A 12,065-nucleotide genomic window follows, 5' to 3' on the forward strand; every position below is an offset into this window, starting at 1 on the left:
CCCCACCTCATCGCCACTTTATAACGTCTCGAAAGACGGGACAATCATGTGGGACCACACCCCACCTCATTGCCACTTTATAACGTCTCGAAAGACAAGACAATCACGTGGGACCACACCCCACCTCATCGCCACTTTATAACGTCTAGAAAGACAGGACAATCACGTGGGACCACACCCCTCCTCATTGCCACTTTAGGTCCAAGCCCTATATGCCAAGTCAGTCAACAACATCTCATCAAGCTCAGTGGTCACTCAATCAACAATTCTAAGTCCAATAATCAAGTCAGAGTAACCACATGTTATTCATATTTTCAACTAACTCATCAAGTAAATCATTAAGCAATGAAATTGCCTAAGCCCTAGAAAACAAAGGTGTAAGCCTCAAGGTTTAACAATGGCTGAAGCCTCAGAAAACATTTGACAAAGCCTCATAACAGTCAACAATAGCAAGTATATATCATAGTAAAACATGCCAACTTTGCAATCAAACTAAACACCTTCATCTCAAACACAAGCAGTGCAATTAAAGTAGGCAAGACTCAAGGACACTTCTATACTGAGTTACCCTTACCTTCGTGAGTAGTAATAGTGCATAGAAATTGCGAACCTCGTGACCTTTCAGATCTCAGAAAACTAATCGCTATAGAAAATGTTAAGCTTCAAGATCCTAGCTTCCGCTCCCAAAACTCAAGAATCTAACCCAAACCAAAAACTTGGGAACTTTCACCAAAAACTACTCACTCAAATAGCTAATGCAATTTGTGAAATTTTGTGTGTGTATCAATTGTTTTTTTTTTCTTGTGCTCCGATGTCACTCACGTTGCTGCCTTATATAGGCCTCCATCCAAAACTTAAGAGTGAAGGAAGACTACCAGCAAGTGACACGTCAAACTTGAAGAAAGGAGGAGGTGGGATGCTATGGCACTAGGCTTGCTTTGTGTAAGACCCAGATTTCGGAATTGGATTACATAATTATTTTTCCGACTCAGCGTAGGATCGGTGTAAGCGTGACAGGAGTTTGCTGTTTGAGAAAGTTTAATGAAGAAGAAAGTTCAGGAATTGGTTGAGGACAGTATCATAGACGTTTTAGGAGTTAGAACTAGTCGTCTGCACACCCGCCTTGTGGCGAGAGTGTCCAGAATAGGCTAATTCCGCTCTTAAATCACGGTTTAAGCGAAATTCTACATCCTTGGAAAAATAAGAAGTTCTCTTTATTTTTCCCTCGACCAGCGTTTCATTTCGGAACTCTGGACCGTACGCACGATAGGTTTCACTTCTCGGAAGTCTGACGACGCTAAATTCTTTTCTCTAAAAACTCCAAATTCAAACGCTGGATGAAGACTTTTTCTATTCGGAGCTTCTAACGAAGTTTCCATTCGCGTTGCCAGTTTTCTTTCGACGTTTCCAATCTTTCTTTAGAACGAAGTTTTGTCATCCGACTTTCACAGCAAAAAGTAGTTTTTCGGGGCATTTTAACTCACACCGCTTTTGGATCGTTTTCTTCAAATTCAAGAGACTTGTTTTGAGTTCTGGAATTCTGTCGCCAGAATCTCGCTTAGAATTCACAGATGAACGTGCTGCAAAAATCGGAATCGCGAAATATTCATTTTCCCGTGATTTCACTCTCGTATAAATAGAAGAAAAAACACAAAATATCTCACCATTCCCCCATTGAGGCCGCGAGCATGAGGAGAAGAAGGAGAGGAGAGAACTTCGCCGTTTCTTGACCGATCTTCGTGCTGTTCGTTGCTACTTCGCGACATCGAGGTACTCTTGCTTATTCTTACCTCTGATCATCTTTTATATCGCGTTTCTTTATCTCTTTCTGAGCTCAAAGTTTCAAGCTTTTCGTAAAATAGTTCGATTTTCCCGATTTTTCTTTTGAACTACCTTCTATAGTTGCCCAACAAGCTAAATCACTCGCCGATGCGCGCCGATTCTGATCGAGTCGCCAAAGATCTGAAAAACTGTATGAAACCCATTTTACGCATATATTGAAACTTTATCTTCGAAAAGCCACAATCCGACTTAGTGCCCTTAAGATTAGTTGCTATAAATGTCGTTGTGAACGACCCCATCAAATTTGTTTTTCAATGTTTTAACTTTGAGTTTTCGAGCATTAATTTTGGATCAAAGTGCCCCTAACTAGTCGTAATTCGACCCGATCGTTCTAATTTTTTTCCGACAATTTCTTTGCCCTAGTTTTACCCTAAAACTACCTAGGAATTAAATTAGATCGAAGAAAAAGCGCCGAAACCCTTTTTCCTTGAGTGGTCGAGAGCATGTTTTGAGGGGGGGGGGGAATTCGTTTTTCGCGATAACTCGTGCTCGATTGTTGTACTCTGAAGCTTCGTAAGCTTTGTCTATCGTTAATTAATTTTGTTGTGATCGAGCTAATCGATTTTGGATTGATTTTCGCTTTGTTTTCTCCAAGGTTCAGTTGAGGGAACTTTGGGTATTACTGAGCTAGATTGTGAGGAAAACCTACATCGCGAGGCTGGAGCAACTCGAGGTTAGGGTAACTTACTTACAAGCTATTTGTATTGTAGGCCTCGATAACTTCGACTTGAATAGTGCTTGATATTGAAGATTGCATTGAATATTGCATATCGCTTTGAATTGGAAAATGTTTTCTGGAAGCTTCGGCCGAGTAAACTTATATGAGACGTGTGTCTCCGTTTTCTGAGAGGCTTCGGCCGTTTACTGGTTTCCATCTTATGATTTCCGCACTTAATTATTGTTATATTGATATTGTTATTGAACTGTGCGCTTTGTCGCGACTACGGAGTGTGGAATCATGGAACGTTCTACTTGTATTATTTTGGGTTGGATGAACAACCCTAGGCAAGTCCAAACCCGAGGTTTGAGATTAAGCCTATTGGAACACTTAGAATTTCCCCGGGGGATTACATTTGGGGGGATTTTGGCAAACTTAGAATGGTAAGAAATTGAGACTAGAGCCTTAGGGAACTTAGTTTTGAGAAAGAAACTCATAACTTGATTAATTCAACTTGAAATATTTTTATTAATGAATAAAACCATAGGGAACTTAAGTGGAGAAATGATTTCGAAAGACGGGGAAATGTCGACAAGTCTTGAAGCTACTATGAATTGGTGGAAGCCACGGGGGTGATCCACGGTGACGAGAGGAGGTCGCCGAGTACTCTTGTACTCCTTCATTGGGGTTTATGTCGCCGGGCCGACATTAACCTTTTGGTTTTTAGTTTGGGATTTATAATTAAACACACACGTGCGAGGACGATTCGATGTTTGGCTAACCGTGTCACATCATGCATACATTCGGGGCTCGGGACGGTCGGAAGATCGGGCCTCGATGAAGTTGGGACGGCTTCGGTCGGCATCACGATGGTTGGGACAGTCGCAAGACCGGCCTTCTTCGAAGACACCTAGAGTGCATCTTCGACATAGCGGGCGGAAATGGTTCAACCTAGAGTGGTTAGAATTGACCCGACTATGCATGGGTTTGTAAGTGACGCTCGAGCGGAAAAGGTTACACACTAGGCCAGTGGTAAATGACTCGATGGTTCCCATCCCAATTGACTTATCCGGATCATTGAATCGCATTTCAAACATACATGCACCCTAACTTGAATCGTGTGCTATTGCTTACTGAATTATTGTTAGAGCCGATAACATACTAGGATTATATATAAACATATACTATATATATCTACCCCTCATCACATGTTGTTTGTATATTTACTATATTCCGTAAGTTGACCCTAGCGCCTTGGCTTTGGTTGTATGTTTGTGTTTGGGCGGTCGGCCTGCTGCCAGATGGCGATGGCGGACTGGTTTTCGATGGTCTCTCCCTCGGGGGGGATCAGGTTTGAGTTGGTTGACCGACATGCCCCCACCGCCTGGGTGATCGATCCTGAGGATCATTGGGCGACTTATCGGGGAAGGGTCATGGAGGACCGGACTGATGAGTGTGGACGTCTGACGAAAGGAGTTCTACGACGCATGGAGCTGAGCTTTGACTTACCACCTTCGGTGTGCTGTGGACCGGGCATGGGCCGGAGACCACCTTCACCACCTTCATCTTCATATGACGACGAGGATCCATCTGAGATCGAGGCTGATACTGAGGCACCTGTTGCGCCACTTCCTGCTACTGCTGTCGATCCTACCGATGTTGCGTCGTCCTCGAGGCTCGTGGAGCCGAAGAGGGAGTCTGCTGTTCCATCTGCCTCTCGCCGTTTTCTGTCTACTCCATCACGCGGCTTCTGCGTGGAACCCCTGGTACGTGTGGTGGAGGAGGATGTCCTTTCTGAGGAGGTAGATGTTGAGATGGGTTCCACTAGGGTTGTACGAAGGACAATCAGGAGGGAGGTTGTGGACTTGGACGCGGAGATAATCATGGTGGACTCTGACACTGACACTGACGTCGACTACTACTTCGCGAGCGACGAGGAGGAGGAGGAGGAGGAGCTTTGAGCGGTACCGGAGGGTAGGTTTAGGCAGGCGTCATATTTTGTGTAGAGCTCTGATTCGTTTTGTTTTGGGACAGGGTAGGTTCCCGACGCATAGCTTTTTGTGTGGTTCTCTTGCTGGAGGATCACAGAGAGTTAGTCGGACTGTAGGGGTCTTGTCTAGGCCATTTTGGGGCTGACTTTCTTCTGGAGGATTGTAATTATAACTTTGTCACTCACGTTTCTGGATCTGTAAATATTTGCTTGTGGGCACACTACTTGGGAGTCATTGCGAGTGCGCGTGACGTTGGAGTGCAGTTGAGGCTGTACCTATTTATATGATGTACATCGGTTAGGTTTAAATTGCAGGATTATGTCTTTATCTTTATGACGTTTTCATTTCAACAAAAAAAACAAACGAAAAAAAAAATAATACCTGTTTTTCGCTTAAAGTTTATTTTTGAGTTACTAAAGTGACACCTGGAAACCGGGGTGTTACACTTTGTCATGGTTTAAAAAGCTGGTGGTGGAAGAAGCAAAGAAGGCAGCCATTGCCACGTATAAATATAGCAAGCAAGAGAATGTGATGAGGAATTGAAGCATGCAAATAGCAGGAGTTAGAAATCAAGTTGTGTAATAGCTATTGTGTAAAATAATATGGCAGATGTGCCATGGAAGAAAAACCGACTTGGAAGTAGTATAGATCAGAGATTTATTTAGCTTATTATATATATGTCCATGTTGTTGTAAGCAAGAGAAAAACACAGGGATCATTACTTAGCTTCAAGAGTAGGGCTCAACGTGAATAAGAAAAACAAACAGAGATTGAGATGAAGTAAAGAACGTACCTATCAATTTAGGTAGTGTAGGGATTTAACTCATTAAGTTAAGAGAAAAATATTAGGACGATGAATCATTATCTCAAAAATTATCAAAGACTTCATGAAATAATTTAAGATCACTTTGAGCAAATTTAAGTGATCAAGAAACAAAGTGTCAACAAAAGCACTATCATTAAGTAACATATTAGTATATATGTAAACTCTTTCTTTAAAGTTTACTTTCTTCTTCTTTTTCTATTTAAGTCACTTACGTGACTTTTATTCTTTTTTTTTTCTTCTAAACTTTGAATTTTTCTTTTCTTTTCTTTATTTGTTTAGAAAATAATAATAATATTAAAATACACTCATTTATATAAACACACAAGGCACAATTAACACATCAACTTAAGTTTAATAGCGCTTATCACTATTAAACCGATAAATAACTTGTTAATTAATCGCATAAATTATCCGGGTCTTACATTCGTGAGGCGGAAGCGGTTGCTGAATTCGAGCCTTTTTCGGTGGAGGTGCGGGAAGTTGCTATTCCAGACAACATGAAGAACATAGTGTTGGAATCTTACAACAGCAGAATCGATCCGAAGGATCACCTTCTCTATTTCAACACAAAAATGGTGATCATTGCAACATCGGACGCAGTCAAGTGCAAGATGTTTCCCCAAACCTTCAAGAGTATGGCGATGACGTGGTTTACGACTTTGCCTCGCGGCTCCATCACTAATTTTTGTGACTTTTCATCGAAATTCCTAATTCAATTCTTTGCGAGCAAGGTCAGACAAGTGACGATTGACGATCTGTACAACTTGCGCCAGTTTGAGGGAGAAACTCTGAAGCAATACATGGCGCGCTACAGCGCCACATATATGAAGATTGAGGACTCCAAGCCGCGTGCTTGTGCTTTGACATTTAAGAATGGACTGCTTCCTAGCTCATTGAACAACAAACTAAGCAGGAAACCAGCCCGATCCATGGCAGAGATATGTGCGCGGGCAAACACGTATATTTTGGACGAGGAAGATGATACGTTAAAACGAAAGTGCGCGAGGAAGGAGGACAACGACGCCCGCGGGAAAAAAGAAGGAAAGGAAAAGCGCGTCGAGGAGAAGTGCGAAGGAAGTAGACACAAGGAAAAGAAGGGCAAGTTAGCGGTAAAGTCGACTAAGGAGCAGTTATACCCGCCGCCCGGAGTAGCAGCTAGGCTCACGCCGGCGAGACGAGGAGGACATGGAACTTAGCGCGCATTTGACGGATATCCTCCGCGAGGTAAAGGCTACGTCCATGGTCGGAGAGTCTGAGCAAGCAGCGCCCGCCACGCAGTGGATCGACACAATCAAGTGGTGTGAATATCATCGATCGGTAGGCCACGACACTGACAATTGCTACACCTTGAAGAGGGATATTGAAAAGTTGATTAAGATGGGGCGTCTGAAGCAGTACGACCGGGGAGGTTGCCAACAGGGAGATCGCTTGCAGGGAGATCGCCGGCAGGATGACCGCTAGCAGGGAAACCACCAACAAGCTGCGGGAAAGGACCAAAAGGAAACCTTGGTGACTGGAAAGCAAGGGGCCGACGAAACCTTTAACAATGAAATGGAGCCGGCAGTACGATCGCTTGAGGATTTGGAGGCGGCGACGACACCCAGGCGGCGAGGAAGCGACACGTAAGGGCGTGAGTTCAGTTCAAGAAATTCCCTTCGGTTTCCAACATCCAGACATAGTGGTATCAACAACAGACTTTGAGGGTATCAAGACCCATAAGGATGATCCTATAGTAGTCATGGTAAGGTTCAGCAGCTTCAATGTCAGACGAGTGCTTCTGGACCAAGGCAGCTCGGCGGACATCATTTACGACGACGCGTTTGACAAGCTTGGACTGACAAACAAAGACTTAACTCCTTACGCTGGGACCCTGGTAGGCTTCTCAAGCGAACAAGTCTGGGTGAGGGTATCCGGATCTTGATACGATTTTTGGTTTGGACGAGAGTGCAAAGGTGCTGCGGGTAAGATACCTAGTTTTACAGGTGGTTGCTTCCTACAACATGATCATCAGTCGTAACACATGAATCGCCTATGCACGGTGATCTCCACAGCTCATATGGCGGTCAAATACTCGCTGAATAGTGGAAAGGTAGGAAGGATCATAGTCGACCAAAAGTGGGCTAGGGAATGCTACAACAATTTTTTGAGCTTGTATGGAAATAAGGGCGCTGCCGCCGGGCATAAGTGTTACGAGGTCGAGGTTTGGAAGGATCTCCCCAGCTTGAGAAGGACAGGAAATGATGGTCAGTTCACTGATTCTGCAGTGGAGGAACGATGGGCGAACCTAATTGTAGAGTTTGAAGAAGAAAAATTTAGCCGGGGAGTTTTGGTGATCGGGCCCAGGCTCACCGGGGAACAAGAGGTGCGCCTAAAGAGATTGTTAAGCAGCAATATGGATCTCTTCGACTGGAGTGGAAAGGATCCTACAAAGTGGGAAATTCCCAGGGTGAAGTCGCTAGTACCTCAAGAGCAAAGCCAAAGGGGCCAAGGAAAGGCTAAGGCTATACAGCAGGGGACGGTCAAGACCGTAAAGGAGAAAGGAAGGTTTAAAGCACCCAAGGCGGGTTGGCGATAAAGACGGCTCTCTTTTTCTCCAACTCGGGAGTTTTTAACGAGGCGTCCATAAAATGTAAAAATACAAAAACTTGTATTTGCAAATCATATATAAGACAGAGTATTCTCAGAAATATTCCTACGATTGACTTTACCAATTGAAAAACTGAATTACGACGGTTGCTCGGTGGGAAAATTCCCTGAAGGTGGCGATTCCATTACGATCTTGAAGTCTGGGAATCGCTCCATAAAGTCCGGTGCGACCACCGTTACCCGCTGGCGATGCGTGGGATAAGCTTCTTATCCAAAAAAGCCTCTCCGGAATAAGGGTGAACATCTATAACTAGGCAAAGCCTTGGGCACCCCAAATGGTCATTGGGACCCGAGCACCAAAGCCCTGGTGGGCAAAGCCCTTGACCAAACATGCTTGGAGAGGCAACACTTTTTTCTTAAAGGTGTGATTTAAGCCTCGGTTGAAATACACTGAGTCAAAGTCCTAGTTAAACCCTCACACATTTAAAGTCATTAAATGTAATTCAGTTTAAACTATGATGCGTGAGATGATAGTGCAGGAAATAAGACTAGCAAATACACTGCTACTTGAGGTAAATGAAAAATGCACTAAGGGAGGTTCAGAGCCTCAAGGGACGAACAAGCCAAGGTTGTCATCGCCAGGAGCATCAAAGTTCGGACCAAACCGTGGCGGATCATCCGGCTCGATTAGCCCAGCGTCGGTGATCTCCTTTAACATTCCCATCCGGTTAAAGTCGTTGTTGGGAAATAATTGTTGGGCTTGATCCTTGGCAGAGTAGAACCCTTCATCGCGCTGCTCAAAGGCGGTATCCACGACAGCCACCCTCGCCTCAACGACCTTCCTTTTTTCCTCGGCAAGTTCTTTCTCTTTCGCCCCAAGCCTATCCTTCAGGGAGTCTCTCACTCCTGGCGGCTAGAGCGGCATCCTTGGCGGCGAGGTCTAGCGCCGCCTTCTTTTCCTTCTCCTACAAAATCGCCTCGAGCTCGATGATTTGTTGGCCTCGATCGGCCAATTTGATCTTGACATTGCCGATCTCGGTGCCCATCCGGTTCAGCTTCTTCTCAAGGTCAATTTTCTCCTTCGCCATGGCCGTCACAAGCTTGTCAAGCTGCCCATCACACTTGGAGTGGGTGGTGCAAAGGTCATCATTCTCGGTACAAAGCCATTCGATCTCGCCCAAGTTCCCGTATTGTTTGAAGGCGTGGGCGAAGATGCACCCGGCATGCAGGATTGACGCCACACACTCTTGGGAAACATCGTCGATACCCTTACCGAATACTTCCTCATAGAGGTATTCGCGGGAGATTCCGGAGAACAGAAAATAAATGGGGTTGATGGGGTCGCAAAGGATGTTTAGGCGGACCGGAGAACTTTCTTTTGCACCCGTGGTAGGGGGATTTGTTTTTGGGGGTCGACTCCTTGATTTAGAGAACAAGGGTCGACGATTGACTTCAAAGGTTGCGACTGGTCTCGGTGAGCTGTCGGAGTCTGGAAAGTCGTCAGCGAAAGTGATTGGCGGAGTGGGGACTTTGGTGTAGAGTCCCCTCCTCCCGGCAAGCAGTTGCGTTGAGCTCAAGTTGGGAAGATTCAGCCATTTTCTTCTTCGGGGGCGACTCTCCCCCTTCGCCATCACCTCCATGCTGTTGGCGTTTCTCCTTGGCGTTCTCAGTATTGAAGTTTAGAAAGAGTCGAGAAGCTCTCCTCTCGACAGCAGCTAGGAGTTCGACGGTGGAAAACTTCATTCCTTCTGCACAAGAATTAGTTAGGCGTCAAAAGCACAAAACGGAAAGTAAAATAGGGAAATGAATGTTGAAGGGGTGTTACGGTCGGTATCTGGGAGAAGGCCTCTGGTTTGACGTTTGGAAGACATGGTAGGAAAGCAGCAGTTACGGGAATAAGCTGAAGGGAAATCAAAGAGCAGAAGAGGAAACTCACCAGGAAAAGCGAGCGAAGGTGGAGGAAGGGAAATAAGTTGCAGCGGTTCTGGAGTAGGGGTTCGCCGGGAATATCTGGAGGGAGTAGGGAGCAGAGAGTGGGTTCGTGAAAAGAAGGGATGATGGGGTTGTGGGGATTTTATAGGCTCAAGGAGAAGTTGGAAGGGACGTGTGAAGGACTGCAACAGTTGATGAGGAGTCGTGCCTCATCATGACGAAGGGGAATGATTGCTTTGAGGAAAGCAAGCGGCGCAATCTCGGGAGAAGTTATAACGTATGGTTGGTTCGGGTTCCATGACTTTATGATGTGAGGTGACGTTTTGAGAAGAGCAGTTGAGATCTTGGGGATACGCTGACATGTCAACCAAACTCACCATGATCGCCCCTCAAGCGTGGCGACCAAACCCACCACGGCCGCCGCTCGTGGACTTGCAAAAATTTGATTGTGTTTTAACACTATATCGACGACTTATATATTTTAGCAATTAGCGTTAGTAATTAGTTGTTTTGATCTTTAAAGACACACTCAGCTCTCATGCTTCGAGCTCGGTGTCTTGTGGACTGGTGGACTAGGCGAGCCCCTAGGGGGGCTACACCCAGGGGTAACCCGCCGAGTGGCGGTCGCCCAACCTGAGAATTAGGCCTCCTCCAACGAGGCTCAACCGGCCTAACAGAGGCAGTTGCGCGTGCTAGGCCCAGCTCCCCCATTATAAATAGGGACTGGTTACCATTTGTAAAGGACTCTTGGCTCATTTGCTAAATAACACATGAAATTCAGTTATTCTCTCTCTCTCTCTAACTTTCTCTCTCTAAGTGCAATCTCTCTACTCTAGGGACCCTTTCTCAATGTTCACGACAAGAACAAATAGGTTAATTTAATTTAAAAATCTGACTTGTTTTTTTTATTTATTTATTCCACATCACCTTACTAAACACAGTCAGCATGCGAGCGTTCCAAAAAAATTTCAAAGACGAGGACTACTTACAATAATTTTTCCGTCGAGAGACTTAGATTAGACGGCGACACAAAGACAGGGACTAATATGATGCTTAACCTTACTTTTTGAAAATGTAAAACTGCACTTTGTAAATGTAAAATTACTTTTGCGATAGGTAAAAGGGGTGGCAATATGGGTTGGCTGGCCGGACTGGACCCAACCCGTCATTGGCATGTCAAAATACAGGTTGGGTTGGGCTAACCCACTTTTAGCATTTGGATCCAAAGTTTCAATCCAACTCATAGTTTGGTAGGCAGACTCACTTAGAGAATGTAGTGAAAAAAAAAGATTGAGCAATGAGTAATTTTAAGAAATATTTCACGTTTTATATGATAAAACATGTAGAAACTAGAATTATTACAATATTATACTAGTTCTTTATCTTTAAAAGTTATGAGCTCAACAAGAAAGTCTCACTGATGACAATATCAAACAAACATTTACCATGAGTTATTTAAAATTGCAACTGTATCAACTATCAAGTGTAAGTGTCAATGATGTTTACCAAATTATAGGTAAATATCACCTTTTTCTATGATACAGACTCACTTGATCTTCTTAACATCAATAAATGTATCATACAATCATCACAAAAAATTTACTTCAATCAATAATAACAAGCCAACAATTATATACGACAATATCATGTAAACATGAAAATTTTAGACAAAAATAACTACAAATAAGGGTGAAAACATAGGTTGGCGAGCTAACCTGACCCAACTCACCATAAGCCCGCCATAATGCGGCTTGGGTTGGGCTATACCACTTTAAGATTTGGTTTCAAAGTCCCAACCTGTAACACCCCAATTTCTGAACTGAGGAATCACATTAAGTAACCTAACAAAGTCTAAGGACTAATCCGTAATCCTAAGAAAAACATGCTATATATTTTTTTTCGAAACAACTAAACATAGTTGAAGACATGTCATAGCCTTCATTAAACAACTCGTTCCCGACATATAATAATAGTGACTTACAATAACATAAGCAAAGTTCCAAAATAAGTATGCACACTTAAACAGTGGCGAAAACAGGGTTTTAGTAACAAAGTTTTTAGATGACGAAGAAGACTCAAAGCATAAACTACTAAGAGGAAACTAAACAACTTCTTCCATCATTGCTCCGCCACTTACTATCCCTTCTCCATCTCATGCATAACTAAGCATCGTCGGAAGGCTCTTCACCGCCTAATAGCGTAAGCGCCCAAACAACAAATAACAAACAGA

The sequence above is a fragment of the Lotus japonicus genome, chromosome 5 (genome assembly GCF_012489685.1).
Source record: "Lotus japonicus ecotype B-129 chromosome 5, LjGifu_v1.2".
Classification (NCBI taxonomy): Eukaryota; Viridiplantae; Streptophyta; class Magnoliopsida; order Fabales; family Fabaceae; genus Lotus; species Lotus japonicus.